The sequence below is a fragment of the Podarcis pityusensis genome, assembly GCF_964106645.2.
Source record: "Podarcis pityusensis genome assembly, chromosome: 11".
Taxonomy (NCBI): Eukaryota; Metazoa; Chordata; class Lepidosauria; order Squamata; family Lacertidae; genus Podarcis; species Podarcis pityusensis.
In genome coordinates, this window is record NC_138036.1 from 53,759,070 (window position 1) to 53,775,647 (window position 16,578).

Consider the following 16,578-nt stretch of genomic DNA (forward strand, 5'->3'; position numbering starts at 1 on the left):
AGTGGTTGATATCACAACCACTTGTATGCTGCTGTACTGTATAAAAATCATATGCCCCAGTAAAAAAAAGGACCCCTGGATGATTAAGTCCGGTCAAAGGCGACTATGGGGTGCAGCCCTCATCTCACTTTTAGGCTGAGGGAGTCAGTGTTTCTCCACAGATAGCTTTCCTGGTCAGGTGGCCAGCAGGACTAAACTGCTACTGGCACAAATGGACCCTGTGACGAGTGCCAGAGCACACGGAAACGCCATTTACCTTCCCAGCGCAGCGGTACCTATTTATCTACTTGAACTGGTGTGATTTCGAACTACAGTGGTACCTTGGGTTACAGACGCTTCAGGTTACAGACTTTGCTATCCCAGAAATAGTACCTCAGGTTAAGAACTTTGCTTCAGGATGAGAACAGAAATCGCACCCTATGAAGGGTGTCATAGAAATTTAATAAAATTAATTTACTTTAATAAATATAATAATACTATTGCCTCAACCTGCTTGGCCGAAAAATCTCGCACAGCTACTTTGATCAAGTGAAGCCTGACCTTCATGGAGTTACTTAGTTTTTTAAAAGAAAAAGACTGGGTTGGTCTTAATTATATATTTACCTTCTGGGATAGCTGCTCTACCTCCTTTAACATAGAATTTATCACCCCTTTCCTATTGATATAGATGTTAGATCTTCCTCTAGCACCTGAATCTTCTCCAGGCATTCAAAAGAATGCACTCTCAGTGTCTGCACACCAGCTCTGCTTTCAGTCCTATCACATTGAGTTTTGCATATTATTCAGTTTTGCATGAATTCATTTTATTTCCATTTACTTTTAATATTTGACTTTAATATTTATTTATTAATATTTATTAATAACTTTTCATTTTTAAAGGGGCATGTTATGAGCTGCCAGGGAAATCTGACATTTCAGGTTCATGTTGTAGCTTATTTGAGTGAGAGATAACTTCAGTGGATGCTATCCTGTGCTGCTTTTATGCAGGTACAAACCTTATTTGTGATGGTCTGATGACTAGATACAAATAAATGAATCTGAATCTTCACACAATCTTGTTCATATGCTATGCTACATATGCTATGAACATGAACTGTGCGTATATGTAGAAAACATCTGAAGGCTGCCCTATTTAGGGAAGTTTTTAATGTTTGATGCATTTATCATGCTTTTAATATTCTATTGGGAGCTGCCCAGAGTGGCTGTGGAAACCCAGCCAGATGGGCAGGGTATAAATTGTTGTTGTTGTTTTATTTACATAAAGCCTATGTCCAGTTTGCACCAATGTATTTTCATTAATTAATTTATGCCATGGTTTAAGGCTGCAATGCTAGGCAGACCACCCCCTTACTAATTCTAATTAGGTTCCATTGTATTCACTCAAGTTTTCTTCTGAATCAATCACCGGATTGTGTTGTAAGTAAGCTTAATTTAGAAATTTGATCTTCTGTTAATTTTGTAATGCATTTATAAACCCATTTGAAAAACACCTGCTATTAATCTGAACAGAGTTAAAGGGGGAGATGGGTAGACACTATTCTCCAAGCTACACTCAACTGCAATGTCTCAGAGCAGAGACAGAATGAAATATTTTCCTCTCTTTGCTGCTTTGCTTTTTATCACTTTCACTCTACTTCCCCCAGGTATGTCTAATATCTGTACCAGTAAAAGAATTCAAATATTTAAATTTATTGTTTTTAACCCTGTGGCACTCAAAACGCTTAAATAATAGCAACAACTCCCCCTCCTCAAAGCTTTTGCAATTCTATTTCCATTTAGGCATTCCTGTAAAGTACTAAAAAAAAATATTGTTGAGGGGGGAAGCAAAAGTACATTGAATTGAATGAGTTCCCCTACATAGGAAAAATAAGAGGAAAACCACTGCTTTAATATATTAACCAGATCCTTGCTTAATTGAGGGGAGGGGATTTCCTTTAACTAATAATTTGCTTCTTGTGAATCTTAATTAAAATCATGTTGCACAGTTGATTCCAAAGGGAATTAACAAAAGTGTGATGGAAGCATTAAAGCAGTAATTGTAAGAGATTGTCGTTTCCGCTTCCCCAGCCAAACCAGTAGTTGTATGAACACCATTCACACATAGAGGGGGGACCATAGAATTGTAGAGTTGAAAAGGACCCTGAGAGTCATCTCGTCCAATCCCCTGAATTGCAAGAATCTCAGCTGAAGCATCCATCCAACTTCTGCTTAAAAACCTCCAAGGAAGGAGAGTTCACAACCTCCCGAGAGAGACACTTCTACTGTCAAAGAGCTCTTACTATTAGATCATGCCTTCTAGCCATGCCTCCTAATAACAGTGTGTAGTCCCTGCTGATCACACATTTGGCAAACATCAGATGGGGTGGGGACTATTCAGGTCATGGGCTCCTCCCTTCAAACGTCTGTGGAGTCAATAAAACAGTATGGAAGGGAGAGAAAATTGATTCCGTTCAAATTTATTCACACTTTCTGAAACATTGCATGACCAGGCCACAACAGCCCCAGCCCCAGGGATCATAAAAAAGGAATAAAGACTCTGACAACGTTATATGGAGTTAAAATTAGGCCACAACTTTATTAAACATTCGAATGTAGGAAGACTTTGGCTTAGGCCTTGGGTGTGCATCCCTCCCAGCCATTTTGTTGTTGTTTAGTCCTTTAGTCGTGCCCGACTCTTCGTGACCCCATGGACCAGAGCACACCAGGCACTCCTGTCTTCCACTGCCTCCCGCAGTTTGGTCAAACTCATGCTGGTAGCTTCGAGAACACTATCCAACCATCTCGTCCTCTGTCATCCCCTTCTCCTTGTGCCCTCCATCTTTTCCAGGGAGGGTCTTTTCCAGGGAGTCTTCCCTTCTCATGAGGTGGCCAAAGTATTGGAGCCTCAGCTTCACGATCTGTCCTTCTAGTGAGCACTCAGGGCTGATTTCCTTAAGAATGGATAGGTTTGATCTTCTTGCAGTCCATGGGACTCTCAAGAGTCTCCCCCAGCACCATAATTCAAAAGCATCAATTCTTCGGCGATCAGCCTTCTTTATGGTCCAGTTCTCACTTCCATACATCACTACTGGGAAAACCATAGCTTTAACTATACGGACCTTTGTTGGCAAGGTGATGTGTCTGCTTTTTATGATGATGCCATAGCTGTCAACTTTTCCCTTTTCTTGTGAGGAATCCTATTCAGAATAAGGGAATTTCCCTTTAAAAAGGGGAAACATTGACAGCTATGCTCCCAGCCCCCCAGCCAGAGAAACTGGGGCACATCAGGGTAAATGGGATATGGGGGTGCTCTGAGAGACATAAGTGTACACAGGCAGCCCAGCTCAGGGTAGTTCACTGACAACCTTTCATTGCATAGCCAGTGACACCCATATTACAACCCATTTTAAGAGGGGAACCTGCAATTGCCACTGCAGGGGGGTGAGTCACCACTTCACACACCCCATACAGGGAAGAAAAGACTAAAGGATTCCACTCAAGGCCAAAACAGCCAAAGTTGTGACGAATTGCTACGGGGAAGACAAAACCTGCCAACGCAGGAAAATTTCTTCCCGGTCCTTCAACAGCAACCAGTCATAGACTGTAACAGCACCCGCTAAACAGGAAGAAAAAGTTAACCTGCAAACAAGAAAACATTAAATTAAGGGAGGGTAGGGAGGGTGAATCTCCAGAGCCAACTGCCTGGCTATTATGCAAACCAAAACACAGCCACACTTCAAAACCCCGCCTTCGAAATCCGAATTTTGCAATGCAGTTCTCTAGCCAAGCAATGTGCATCAAACACATATATCAGGGTAAACTGTGCATAGAAGTGCATATACTAGTGAAAACAGCACAAACATGTACTGTATTGGAAAGAGCGGCTTTTCTAAAATGGTGGTAAATTTTCACGAGTTTGTTTTTTTTAAATTTTTAATTCTACAAGCTGGTGTGGGAAATATGAAGAACTGAATTTAGGATTGGAAGAAATGAGAAATTTAAATGGACAGATTGGCAGCTTCCCAACAGATGGTATAAAACTACTGTATATAGTAAGTTGAGTTAAATATTCCATATATCTTTGTAAAAGGGGCAGTTCTTGAAAATAAGGTGAATCACATTTGCTCAAGCAAGTGGTCTGAATTCAGAAATACCAACCAGAATTACAGACCATATTGGCTGGGAGTCCAGGAAGACCTGCTCTCTGCCTTGCTGGCACTTGCCCACCTGGCCTGTGAGGGCAGGGCTGTGACTGACTCCAGCTACAAAAGCTGAAGGTGCTGTACAGACTCTTGGGCTGCAGTATTGCTTAGGGGTTTTTGTTGGGTGGGGTTGTTGCTGTTATTGATATTATTATTATTATTATTATTATTATTATTGTATCTTTATTATGATTTATGCAGACATTATTCAATTTGCTTGTGTATTTTTTGTGTATGTGTTATTCATTGTTTATGACTATATTATGCTGTAATTACGTATTTTTTCATGTTGTAAGTCGCCTTGAACACGGTTTGAACTATAGAAAGGCGGCCCACAAATAAGGTTCTATATGCATGTATTCAGTATTGTTCCGTTTTTCAGACATCTGTCAAAATAAAGACATACAATTCAGGAGTCATATGTAGATGACTCCTGAATTGTATGTCTTAAAAAATATTATATGAAAGTTTGTAATTTACGCATAATTTTAAAATATTGTTCCAGCAATTTAAAACATTTATGTCCAGTATTTCAGCTGTAGCTGAAGGGTGGCAAGGGATTTTTTTTTAATAACATGAACTTGGTACCTGAAATGTCTGAGGTGAACAGAAATACAGTAATCAGTTGACTCTCAAATGAGATTTTGAAATGGAATGCTGATTGGTTTGCCATAAATATTCAGCTTCTTTTTGTGTGCATCCACTATTGGCAAATAATTTCATTTATCTGCATGGAACTAAAAACAGCGAGGGTTCATGCCTGCATCTTTGCAGGCAGTCACATCTTTTAATTATCCCTATTTCTCTTGTAGATTAAATAAGAAATAATATAAACTGTTATAATTTGCATTCACATGTTGTGTGATGAAATTGCTTTCCAAAGTTATACATAGCCAGCAGAATGCTTAATTTAATTTCTCCACATTAAAATTAGAGGCATACAAGGAGCTCAGAAACTGAGGCGAAATATAGTTGTTGAATATATTGGGTAATGACTCTCTAAATTAATCATTACAAAAGGTACTATGAGCTATAATGCTGTCTGAAGTTGTTAAAAAAATATTATCTCTTTGCTTTGTAATTTAAAAGTTTTAAAAATATTTATCAGATACTTGGAGCCAGTTAATTCATAAAGGCAGACATGCCTGAATGCAGTCTCTCCTTGGCATCTTCTGGGATGGGTTAAGTCATTTTTAATTGATGCTGCTAATTACGTTTTTATGTAAACGATGAAAATAATTTTGATGTTTTTATTATATTTTATCTCTCTCTTTTTGGTAAACCACTCTGTGGTGAAGCGCAGTATAGAAATTTCTCACTAAACAAACAAACATTTATATGTTTGGAGCGCCATGTATCCTGTCCTCACTCACTGGATCATCCTAAATATCTTCACAGAAGCTTACAAAAAGCTTGGCCTATTGCTGTACGTCCAAAAAACCAAAGTGCTGCACCAACAAGCACAAAACAACCCCTCTGCAGTGCCACAAATCCAAATCAATGGTGCAATGTTGGAAAGTGTCAATCGCTTCTCCAACCTGGGCAGTTATCTTTCCACAATGGCCAACATTGATGCTGAAATCCAGCATCGCCTGAGCTCTCCAAGTGCAGCTTTCTCCCAAAGTGAAGAGTCTTTGAGGACCAGGACATTCGCAGGGAAACAAAAATGCTTGTGTACAAAGCTATTGTACTACCAACCTTACTGTATGCTTGAGAAACGTGGACCACTTATATATATATATATTTTAAATGATATTTATTAAAATTTCAAAAGAAAAAGATTACATTAATAAGAAAATTAACAATAAAAAGGGAAAATACAAGATACAAAAAAGAAAAAACAGTTAAAAACAATTCCATCTTTTCATCACTTCTCTTACATTTACTTGTTTCCTGGACCTCCTCATACCTCCCTCTTTTGTATTCCCATTCAATTTGTTAGTCCAGCAATTCCTTTCCCTCCTTTTTAATCCTGATCTTTAATCTTAATATATTATAACATTAAATTTTTACGTATTAAAAACCAATTTTTCCATATTCTTTTATACCATTACAGCTAGAAACCGCTTAACTTCAATCCGTCATCATTCTAACATTCATTAATTTTACAATATTTCTGTAAGTAGTCTTTAAATTTCTTCCAATCTTCTGAGAAACGTGGACCACTTATAAACGCCATCTTCAACTTCTCGAAAGATTCCATCAATGGTGTCTCTGAAAATTTTTACACGTCACTTGGGAAGACCGGCGAACTAATGCCAGTGTATTGGAAGAAGCAAAGATCACCAGTGTTGAAGCAATGATTCTTCAACATCAACTTCGTTGGACTGGTCATGTTGTGCAGATGCACCCTCCCTTCCACCCTTTACAGTGGAGGTAGGAGAGATAATTTACGAAATGGTTGCTTAAACAGCTGAGGCATTAAAGGGATTAGAGATATTAGCTTTCATTGATTTGTTGTCTTTAGATGTGCCCTTTAGGCACATGGAGCAAGGAGGGAGGATTCCTTCCAAACCTTGCTGCATGGCCACAGAATGTAGCTGTAAACATGCTCAGGGAAAGCGGGGATATGATCTCCCCACATATTGGATAATTTATCTTCCTAGATTACATTATCTTCCTAGATTACCTATCCATTCTTAAGGAAATCAGCCCTGAGTGCTCACTGGAAGGACAGATCGTGAAGCTGAGGCTCCAATACTTTGGCCACCTCATGAGAAGAGAAGACTCCCTGGAAAAGACCCTGATGCTGGGAAAGATGGAGGGCACAAGGAGAAGGGGACGACAGAAGAGGAGATGGTTGGACAGTGTTCTCAAAGCTACCAGCATGAGTTTGACCAAACTGCGGGAGGCAGTGGAAGACAGGAGTGCCTGGCATGTTCTGGTCCATGGGGCCACGAAGAGTTGGACACGACTAAACAACAAATATTACACTAATTTGGCTAATTTGCATAATTGGTTTCTGCTGGATTTTGGCATCAGTGTTGGCTCTTGTGGAAAGATAACTGCCCAGGTAGGAGAAGTGATTGACATTTCCCAATGTTGCACCATTGAGTTGCATTTGTGGTGCTGCAGAGGGGCTGTTTTGTGCTTGTTGGTGCAGCATCTCAGTTTTTTTGGATGTTGAGTTTTATTCATTTCTGTATGCATTACTTGGCTAGCAAACTTCACCACAAAATTAAGAGAAGAGTGCATTTCAATCTATTGTTTCAGAAAGTGTAAATCGGGCAGGTTGGCCCATGAATATGAACTGGATCAAATTTGGGCCCCATGCCTTCCTTTCGCCCAGTCTCTGAGTGACGAAAGGTTTTAGCAGTTCAGCACGTTCCCTGAGACAGGTTGCTTAGGATGAAGGGCACTGGAGAGCTCATGGCATATACTGTACATGCTGAGCATAAGATGGAAGTTTCAGAATATTAACCCTCCAACACATCTTGTTCCCCCATTAGATTTTCAGGAGATCCCCAATACCATACAGACCATCTCAGAGGTACGCCAGGGCCTGACAGTGCACAGCCTTGCATTAAGGAAAATGTGGATTTAGGAAAACGCTACTGGTTCACCAAGTGCGGAAGGGGGGAGGGCGGTGGCGGCATCACAATTATGATGTAGTGAATTGAGTAGAACAGAAGACAAGAGGTGTGGACTGGAAAAATTTGGCCTCTCTGAAATGCGAAAGACCAAAGTCTGCCTCTAAGGACAGGAAGGAGAGATTGAGAGGCTGTGGGATGGAGGGACTTTATGACTGAGATACATTGAATATACATCTCTACCCCTCACATGTCATACTGATCAGTTTATGTGAGGTGGACTCATGCTACTGTCACCAGTAGCCTGACTTGATGATGGGATATTTTTCTAGTCATGAAAATGAAGAATTATCAGTGCATTACTTATAGCTATGGTTACAATGTCTAAATAAGGGAGTGGGTGGCGCTATGGTCTAAACCACTGCGCCTCTTGGGCTTGCCGACTGGAAGGTCAGTGGTTCGAATCCACACAGCGGGGTGAGCTCCTGTTGCTGTGTCCCAGCTCCTGCCAACCTTGCAGTTTGAAAGCACACCAGTGCAAGTAGATATATAAGTACCACTGTGGCGGGAAGGTAAATGGCATTTCTGTGCATTCTGGTTTCCGTCACGGTGTCCCATTGCACCAGAAGCGGTTTAGTCATGCTGGCCACATGACCCAGAAAGCTGTCTGTGGACAAACGCCAGCTCCCTTGGCCTGAAAGCGAGATGAGTGCTGCACATTGTAGCCACTTTTGAATGGACGTAACCGTTTAGGGGTCCTTTACCCTTTTTAAAAGACTTTTACAATGTCGAAATATTACATGATCTGCAGAATGATTCTTCATCAAACACACCACATGGATAATGTAATATATCTAAGTAGGATGACCAGGTTCAGTACAGTCAACACTGGGGTTCTCTCTCTATCTTTAATGGTTCCTCAGAAGAGGACATTTTGTCATGTCCAGAATACACAAGTATTCTGCACATACACAGAAACCAATGACATTATTTTTATTGCAGTATCCTGAGGTCTCCTAAGAGATGAAGGCAATGAAGTGAGATTCTCTCTCTATTAACTCGACAGGAAGGGTGCTCTCAAGACAAAACGCAAGAAACAAACAGTTTTGCCTGAAGTGAAATATGTTTTTACTTGACATGTTTAGTAGCCTCTTCCATAGCGTTTAATCTACAGCGTGTCAGAACTGACCCTGCTCGGGAAAATTCACTCCAAACCCATAAAACACTAGTTGTATACTTTCATCTACACACTGATAGTGCTGACCATGCACATTTGCTTTGGTCAAACTGTAGGTTTCATTGAAGGAGCTTAGGACTTGATATAACTTTGCATACATATACTTGTCTCCGTATACACACACACACACAACACACACACACACACACACACACACACACTTTTGCAGATTTTGCACAGCATAGGTTTACATTCAGGAGCAATTGCAGCCTCCAAAAAGCAACAGTGGAAAAGCCATTTCTGTCTGACTTCCATTTCTGCTGAACTGTGAGCCAGTAGTGAAGGGGAAGGGCAAATCGGACTCCCTTGTCCTGTACTAAATAAGAGGAAGGTTTAGCAGGGCTCACTAAGATCAGGTATAGGGATTCTTGGGATTTTTGCCCACATGTAGCAGTCTGGTTTTTTAAAAAGTAGATAATTATATGTGCACTAAATGTGGTGAGACATAAATAAGAGAAAGAGAAATAGCAGCCATGTAGAAGGGAAAATAAAGGGGGAAGGGGGAAAAAACCCAAACTGTATACTTTACAAAGTTGTTGTTGTACTTCACCAGATCTTAACCTATTACAGCATTTGTAAGAATGGATTCCAAATATCATTGAATTAGTCCATGGCAAGTCTGCGTTTATATGCAAGTTGTTCATATGTTGCAAGTTTGTAAAAGTCTTCGGTCCAATCGCAGAAGGGAGCTGCATTTTTATTTTTCCAATTAATCAGTGCCAGTCTTTTTGCTGTGGTAAGGACACAGAGTCCACTCGTATTGTCCTTTTGTAAGGTTCCTTGTGCTGGGTATTTAATTCAAAAGGACATTTTGCTCTGTAAATGTAAGATTGTTCCGTACAGTTCTGTTGATAGTTTCAGTTACCTTCTGCCAAAAATCTTTCAATAATAGGACAATGAAAAAACATTTGTTTTAGAGAAGCATTATCCGTATTGCATCTCCAACAGTCAGATACCTTAGATAGCCCTTTTTTAAACAAATGTACTGTAATGAGGTCCAGTATATTCTAAATATTATTTTTTGTTGTATGTAGCAGCCTGTTGCAGAAATGGCAATGGGCAAATGGAAATCTGTTTCTGTACACTGAACACTCCTTCCTGGATCAAGGCTGCTGTCTAGCAACCCAATGACTCGTGCATCTTTGTTTTCCATGCTTAAAAAATGCAATTTAAAAACAAATCCATTGGGGATATTTTCATAAGATTTCTTATAGAAATTAATCATTAGAGGGAATGATGACTACTCAAAGGTGGAAAAACACCAACTCACCCTATATATAATGGAATTATGATTAATTAGGTCTGAGACATTATTTCTTCTGTTATTGAACAAGTGAGCATATTAAGGATTTATTCCTAACGTGTTGACATGAAAACACACTGTATGTGATGTAACACAGGGTGAAACCTCATATATGGTATTTTTTCTTACACATTGTAATTATTTTTTATTGTTTTCATGACTATGCAATATTGTGAATTCTTTTAAAACTAGTATCTGCTGGGAGGGGACTTTCACTGAAAAATACAGGGATGAAATGGTTCATATTGCTAAGTAATTAGAAGTGAGAGATAACAGCAAATCAGTTTTCTTAACAACGTGATAACTCAGCTCATGCTGAGCCTATTCAAGCACTGAATGAATCATTTACAGAAGTAGCCCAGCACTCTGAACACACATTGTTGATGCTGGTCTGCAGTATTTGGAATAACAATGATTTATTTATTTTTATAATTTATGCATCACTCTTAACCATGGAAAAATATTCAATTGTTGACTGTGTCCATCCTTGACAGCCCTGTGCATTCGGCGACTTTACTATTGGGAATGATAGACATAGCTTGCTCAAAGTCAACTAAGGGCTGAACAGATATGTCTGCTGCCAGGATTTTTATGCTATCTGGCACACCTAAGAAGACTTGCCTCTTCCTTTTCTCCTTCCTTAAGCAGGGGTAGCTAAACCCTGCAGGGTTTGTTGGGACCCCGACTTCCATCAGCCCCAGGCATGATGGACATTATCATCCATCAGCATCTGGAGGGCAACTTGTTGGCCACTCCTGTCCTAAATGGCCTCACAACCAGGTTAGGGGTGATTCCATCAATGGAGATCTTAGGGCCTCCTTAGTTCCTTCTTACCCCCTTTCATCATGGAGTTAGAGTCTCTTCTCATCTGAATACATCATGACTTGGCTTGCTTCTACAGTGGTACTTCGGGTTACATACGCTTCAGGTTACAGACTCCGCTAACTCAGAAATAGTACCTCGGGTTAAGAACTTTGCTTCAGGATGAGAACAGAAATCGTGCTCCGGCGGCACGGCGGCAGCAGGAGGCCCCATTAGCTAAAGTGGTGCTTCAGGTTAAGAACAGTTTCAGGTTAAGAACGGACCTCCAGAACGAATTAAGTACTTAACCTGAGGTACCACTGTATTTGCAATGTTAAATGGAAGTTATCTGTTCTTCTCTCAGTTATTTCCTTTACATAAGAATACAGGAAACCAGCATGTACTAAGTCAGACTACTGGTCCATCAACCTCAGAATTCCTTACCTTGTCTGGCAGGGTCTCAGACGGGGGACATTCCCACCCCTATCTGGATATAGTGAGAATTGAATCTAGGACTTTCTGCATGCAAACAGGTGCCCTACCACTGAGCTACAGCCCTCCCTCCAATTTATCTCAGAGGCAATCTTCCTGGTAGCCTCTCCAATGGTTCCTCATCCTATAAACAATATCTGGTTGTCATGATGTCATGGACTGGTTGCATGAAGAGGAATGGTAGGAGGAGCCAGTGGAGGAAAGAGCAAGGGAAGAAGGCAGGAGATTGGCGATGGGACAATGATGAGTGGTGAGAGGGAGAAGACTGGCAGGAGGTGTCAGAAGCTGAAGAAGTAACAGGGCTTAGTGAGTGAGGGGAGTCTGTGGCAGAGAGCAGTCCAGACTCAGAGGCAGAAGCTGAAGCAGGAGGAGAGGGAGCCCAAGAAGCAGAGATAAGTCTGGTTGGTGAAGAGGCACAAGTGTTTCCCCAGCCTGCAGCGACAAGCTCCCCTTCCCTCTGGTCCAGCAGAACTAGGCGAAGTATGAAGAGAGAGGAGGATAAGTTAGCTTCACACAGGCACAGTCTCAGATTGCTTGGGAAAAACCCTAAAGAGACTTAAGTAGTGGGGAAGTGGGAAGGAACGTTAGTCTCTGCAACTGCTTTATGGGGCTAAGACCTGCCAGAGAAGAGGTGCTTTGCTCATTAGGCCTGACACTCCTGTGCAGATCCTATTTGGCTAATAAGGAATTAACTCCACCAGGGAGAAGAGTCAGTGGAAGAAGATTGGAAGAAATTTAAAGACTATTTACAGAAATATTGTAAAATTAATGAATGATAGAATGATGTTGGATAGCAATTAAGCGGTTTCTAGCTGTAATGCTCTAAGAGAATATGAAAAAAGGGTTATAAATGGGTTAAAATCTAATGGTAAGGATTTGCTGAACCAATAAATTGAAGTGGAATACAAAAAAGGAGGTACGAGGAGGTCCGGGAAACAAGCTAAAGGAAAATAAGTAATAGAAAATATGTGTCTTTTTAACTGTTTTTATTTTGTATTTTTCTTTTTTTTTCTTTTTTACTGTAATATTTCAGAAAACCTTAATAAATATCTTATATATAAAAAAAGGGAATTAACTCCAACTTTCTCAGTGTGGTTTCCTGCTTGTTTGCTTGCTCCTGCCACATTACTAGTAGTAAGTAAATAATGTAGTACTATAACCATTGTGAACATCTTCTCCAGCATCCCAGCAATGCTGTTGCTGGGCCCACCTATCTTCCATATGCCTAGGCATGCTTAGAAATTTTCCATATAAATACATTGCATCTTTTGACTGTCATGCACTAAGGACTCTCTCAAATTGAATCAATGCAATATATATATAGGCAGCAAGGGATGGTTTCGTGGGTTAAACAACCTATTTAGCAGTTCCAGAACATATGCAGGATCTTGTTACACAACATTTCTACTGATTTGAATACATTTTTGTACAATAAATGCTACCCCCTTTTTAATAGCATAGTGATTTACTCTGCATTGTGACTGAAAAATGAAGAGCTGGAAGGCAAATGAATTATTTCAACAGCATGTATGGTTTTCCAGAGAGATGGCAAAAATAATGGAATTCTAACAATCTTGTACTGCATAGTTATATTTACTGTTAAATATGAATTGTGTTATTTGCAACAAGCCAGCCAATTTGCTGATATATCCTATTCATCTCGGATTGGCAGACATTTAAAAAATCACATCTGCACTTTGTTCCATCAAGTTTGAAGCATCCTTGAGAAACAAGGGACTTCCATAAGGGTTATGTGGAGTTATGTTGCCACATAATGAGGTGGGAGACTTTCCAAATTAGGTTATTCCAGCAAATAGTCAGCTGTTTCATATGAATGTGTTCCCCATGTTTCCCATTGCAAATTTCTCATACCTGAAATCCAAAGTCTGCAAGTCTGTGGTGGGCTAGCTTAAGCCTTATGTATTCTAAGGTACCTGCTATCACCACATTTTTGTGTCAGGGAATTACATAAATCAAAACTGCATATTGTGCAGAAGTACTTTCTTTTGTCAATATGGAATCTATTGCCACTCAATTTAATTGGGCAACCTTCAAGTCTTCCCCCCCCCCGCTGCACCCTGTTCCACCCCCATTTTGTGATTGCACATCAATTGGACGTGCCAAAAATAGTCACTGCGTGTACCTCCACCATCCAATCCCCCTGCCCCATCTTCCAGAAAGACTAGCATGAGCCTACCCTCAAAGTGATGGTCCTTTCAGTTTCCCCCTATCTATCTCAATACCCAAAGAGCATTCAGAATCTGTTAAGAGCTGAAGCACAATTACTCCGCATTACGTAGTCCCAAGTATGCATTCTTGTGGCTTTCTGGGTCAGATCAAGCTCCGAAAGGACTGTTTCCTAAAGAGCTGCAATGTTCTGAAATAAGGATGGACCTTATAAAATTAGACATGTGCCTCAAAATAAGAAAAAGATCTATGAGAATACTGTGACACATTCAGGCCCAGAGGAGATTGCAGCTGTAGAGAGACTGATTGTGAGAGACAGGAATGAGGTTTGAGTTCACCAGAGTGAAATTAATATGATGAAGGTATATTACTAATGATTTGAAACACTCCTTAGCCCCTCCCCACCAAAAAAAGGATCCTGTCTTCTCATCTAGCTTGGCATGAACAGTTATTTGGCTGCTAGCGAATGAATTGGACAACTCTGCCCCTGGTGGCCAAACTACCAGAAATATGAGCATTGTGTTTTTCTTTTCGTTTTAACAAACATGTAATGTGCATGTCTCATTTTACTAAGCTGTGCTGTTGCAGAAGGTTCTGTGTGGCTGTTTTTGTTGTTTTAGCTGAGACAATTCTATAAAGAGTCTATAACTATCGTGCAATGGATACGTTCTAGTTTCTTGCTGTGTACAATATGGCATTGAGAGTTGTTTTTAAAATGTAGCACAGTTCTGTATGCTTTCTGTTAACACCGAATACTGGGCATTTCAATGCTGAAATAAGTCAATTTCCAAGAGAATGCCTAAGTGAAGCATGCATTTTTTAGAATGGTGCACTCAGAAGAGGAATCCATAACAGCACAAGAGTTGCAATAACTGGCTGCGAGAAGGATTCTTAACCTCAGGCAATAATGCAAGAAGAAGATCAATGTCCTTTGCAGAAGAACTATTCAGAAGAGCTGAGTTGTTTAGTTAGAGTTGTGTGCAAATGGCCTCTCAGAATTTTCTACCCTATTTGTGGGCAGAGACAATTGGGCCCTTTTTTCCAGAGGGAGCAGAAAACCTCCAAAACCAGGAAGGCTCATCCTCAGTGTTAGCAGCAGCATAGCTTCTCCCCACCCCCCATTGCTTTTGTTTGCTTATTTTTCCTCCTGCTGCCGCACATAACAATAGCAGCAACTGTGCATACAGCTAGCTACTGTTTTGCATCCTCAACAGCACCCCAGACTTAATGTTATCCTGGGCATTTTGTGTGTCGCAGGGAGGAAAGGGGGTGGGAGCCACTGCAAAATATTCAGAGAAAAATTCAGCAAAGTGGCCACCTTTTTCCAGGGGGACTTTCTGAGTACAGTAATTCTATTCCCCACCCCCCAAAAAAAGTTATGTCTAATTAGAGAATAATTGCATGCCACCATTCTCCTGAAGATGCTTAAATGTGCAAAAATGAGATTTTAAATCATTATTATCCAGTGCATCTGCGTGGCACGAAATGAGAAAATTACAGTGAAGTGTATGTGGGAAGATAAAGTAGTGAAATAGACTTTTTTGTACATAAACTTCAGCATAGACAAGATTGCTATTTGTATGGAGGCACAGGGGATAAACTAGGGATGGGATTTTCTGAAAAACCTGCTGTCAAAGTTATTCACATGGATTTTTTCCTCATTCCCATCTCATTCCTTGATGTTGATGAGAAGTGAGTTCAGGGAAAGTGCAATCCCATCCAGAGTAGGTAACTGACCCCAGGGTGCCGACACTCTTCCAATGCTACTTTTTGGATTCAGTCCTGAAGGTAGGATCAGAAGCATTGTAATACAGTGTCCTTAGTTCCCATTTCCCGGATGATAGCGTGGTCAATGGTATCAAATGCCGGCGAGAGATCAAGTAGCAGAAAAAAAGTTGCATTCCCCGTGTGCTGCTGTCTGCAAAGTTGATCACCAGGGTGACCAAAGGTGACTTGGTTCCATGGCTGGGACTGGATCCAGGCTGGAATGGATCTAAATAATATGCCTGCATCTGCCCCACCACGGCCTTCTCTACTGCCTTCCTCCAAAAGGGGACATTGGCAGCTGGCTAATGGTTGTTCCAATCCAAAGGGTCCAGAGCTTACGTCTTTAGGAGAAGTCGCTCCACTGCCTCTTTCAATGCAGCAAGGACAATCCCTCGCACAACAAGGCATTAGCCGTACTCTGGACCCAACCAATCAGTCACCCTCTGCTAGATTTGATAAGCCAGGAAGGACAGGGCTCAAGGGGGCATTGAGGATGGTGGTGATGAAGAAAGAAAGGTTTATTAAGTGATACAGTGATTCCCGATTCCACCACAGGAGGGATGGTCAGAAAACCACTTGGCCTAGGATACCCAGCTAAAGCTGGTGACAAATATGGGGGAATTTTAATTTTTACTGCAGTTAGGCTAGTTTAGGATACATCTTGTTCTTCAGAAATAAAGTCAGAGAGAGAGAGAGAGAGAGAGAGAGAGAGAGAGAGAGAGAGAGAGAGAGAGAGAGAAATGAAGAAGATACTTTGGAGCAGAAAGGATTTTTTTTCCCCCTGTAGAGGGGTCATGGAAAAAAGGCCACCACGATAGCATTAAATGGCATGATGATTAATGTCGGCAAACTACAAAAAGGACAGTAGGAAGGACTTTTAATAAGGAAAGAAAAGAAACAGGTTTAAAGTTTGGCAAGGCTGTAGAGGTGAGAGTTGAGTCCTTCAAGAGTACACATTTGATGTAAGAAATAAAGGGCCATTCAAGCAAGGAAGTTAAATAGCTTCTTGAGTCATAAGAAAGGGAGAATGTTTTAACAACAGGGGTTTGGTGTGTATGTGTGTTTGCAGGTGTATGATGA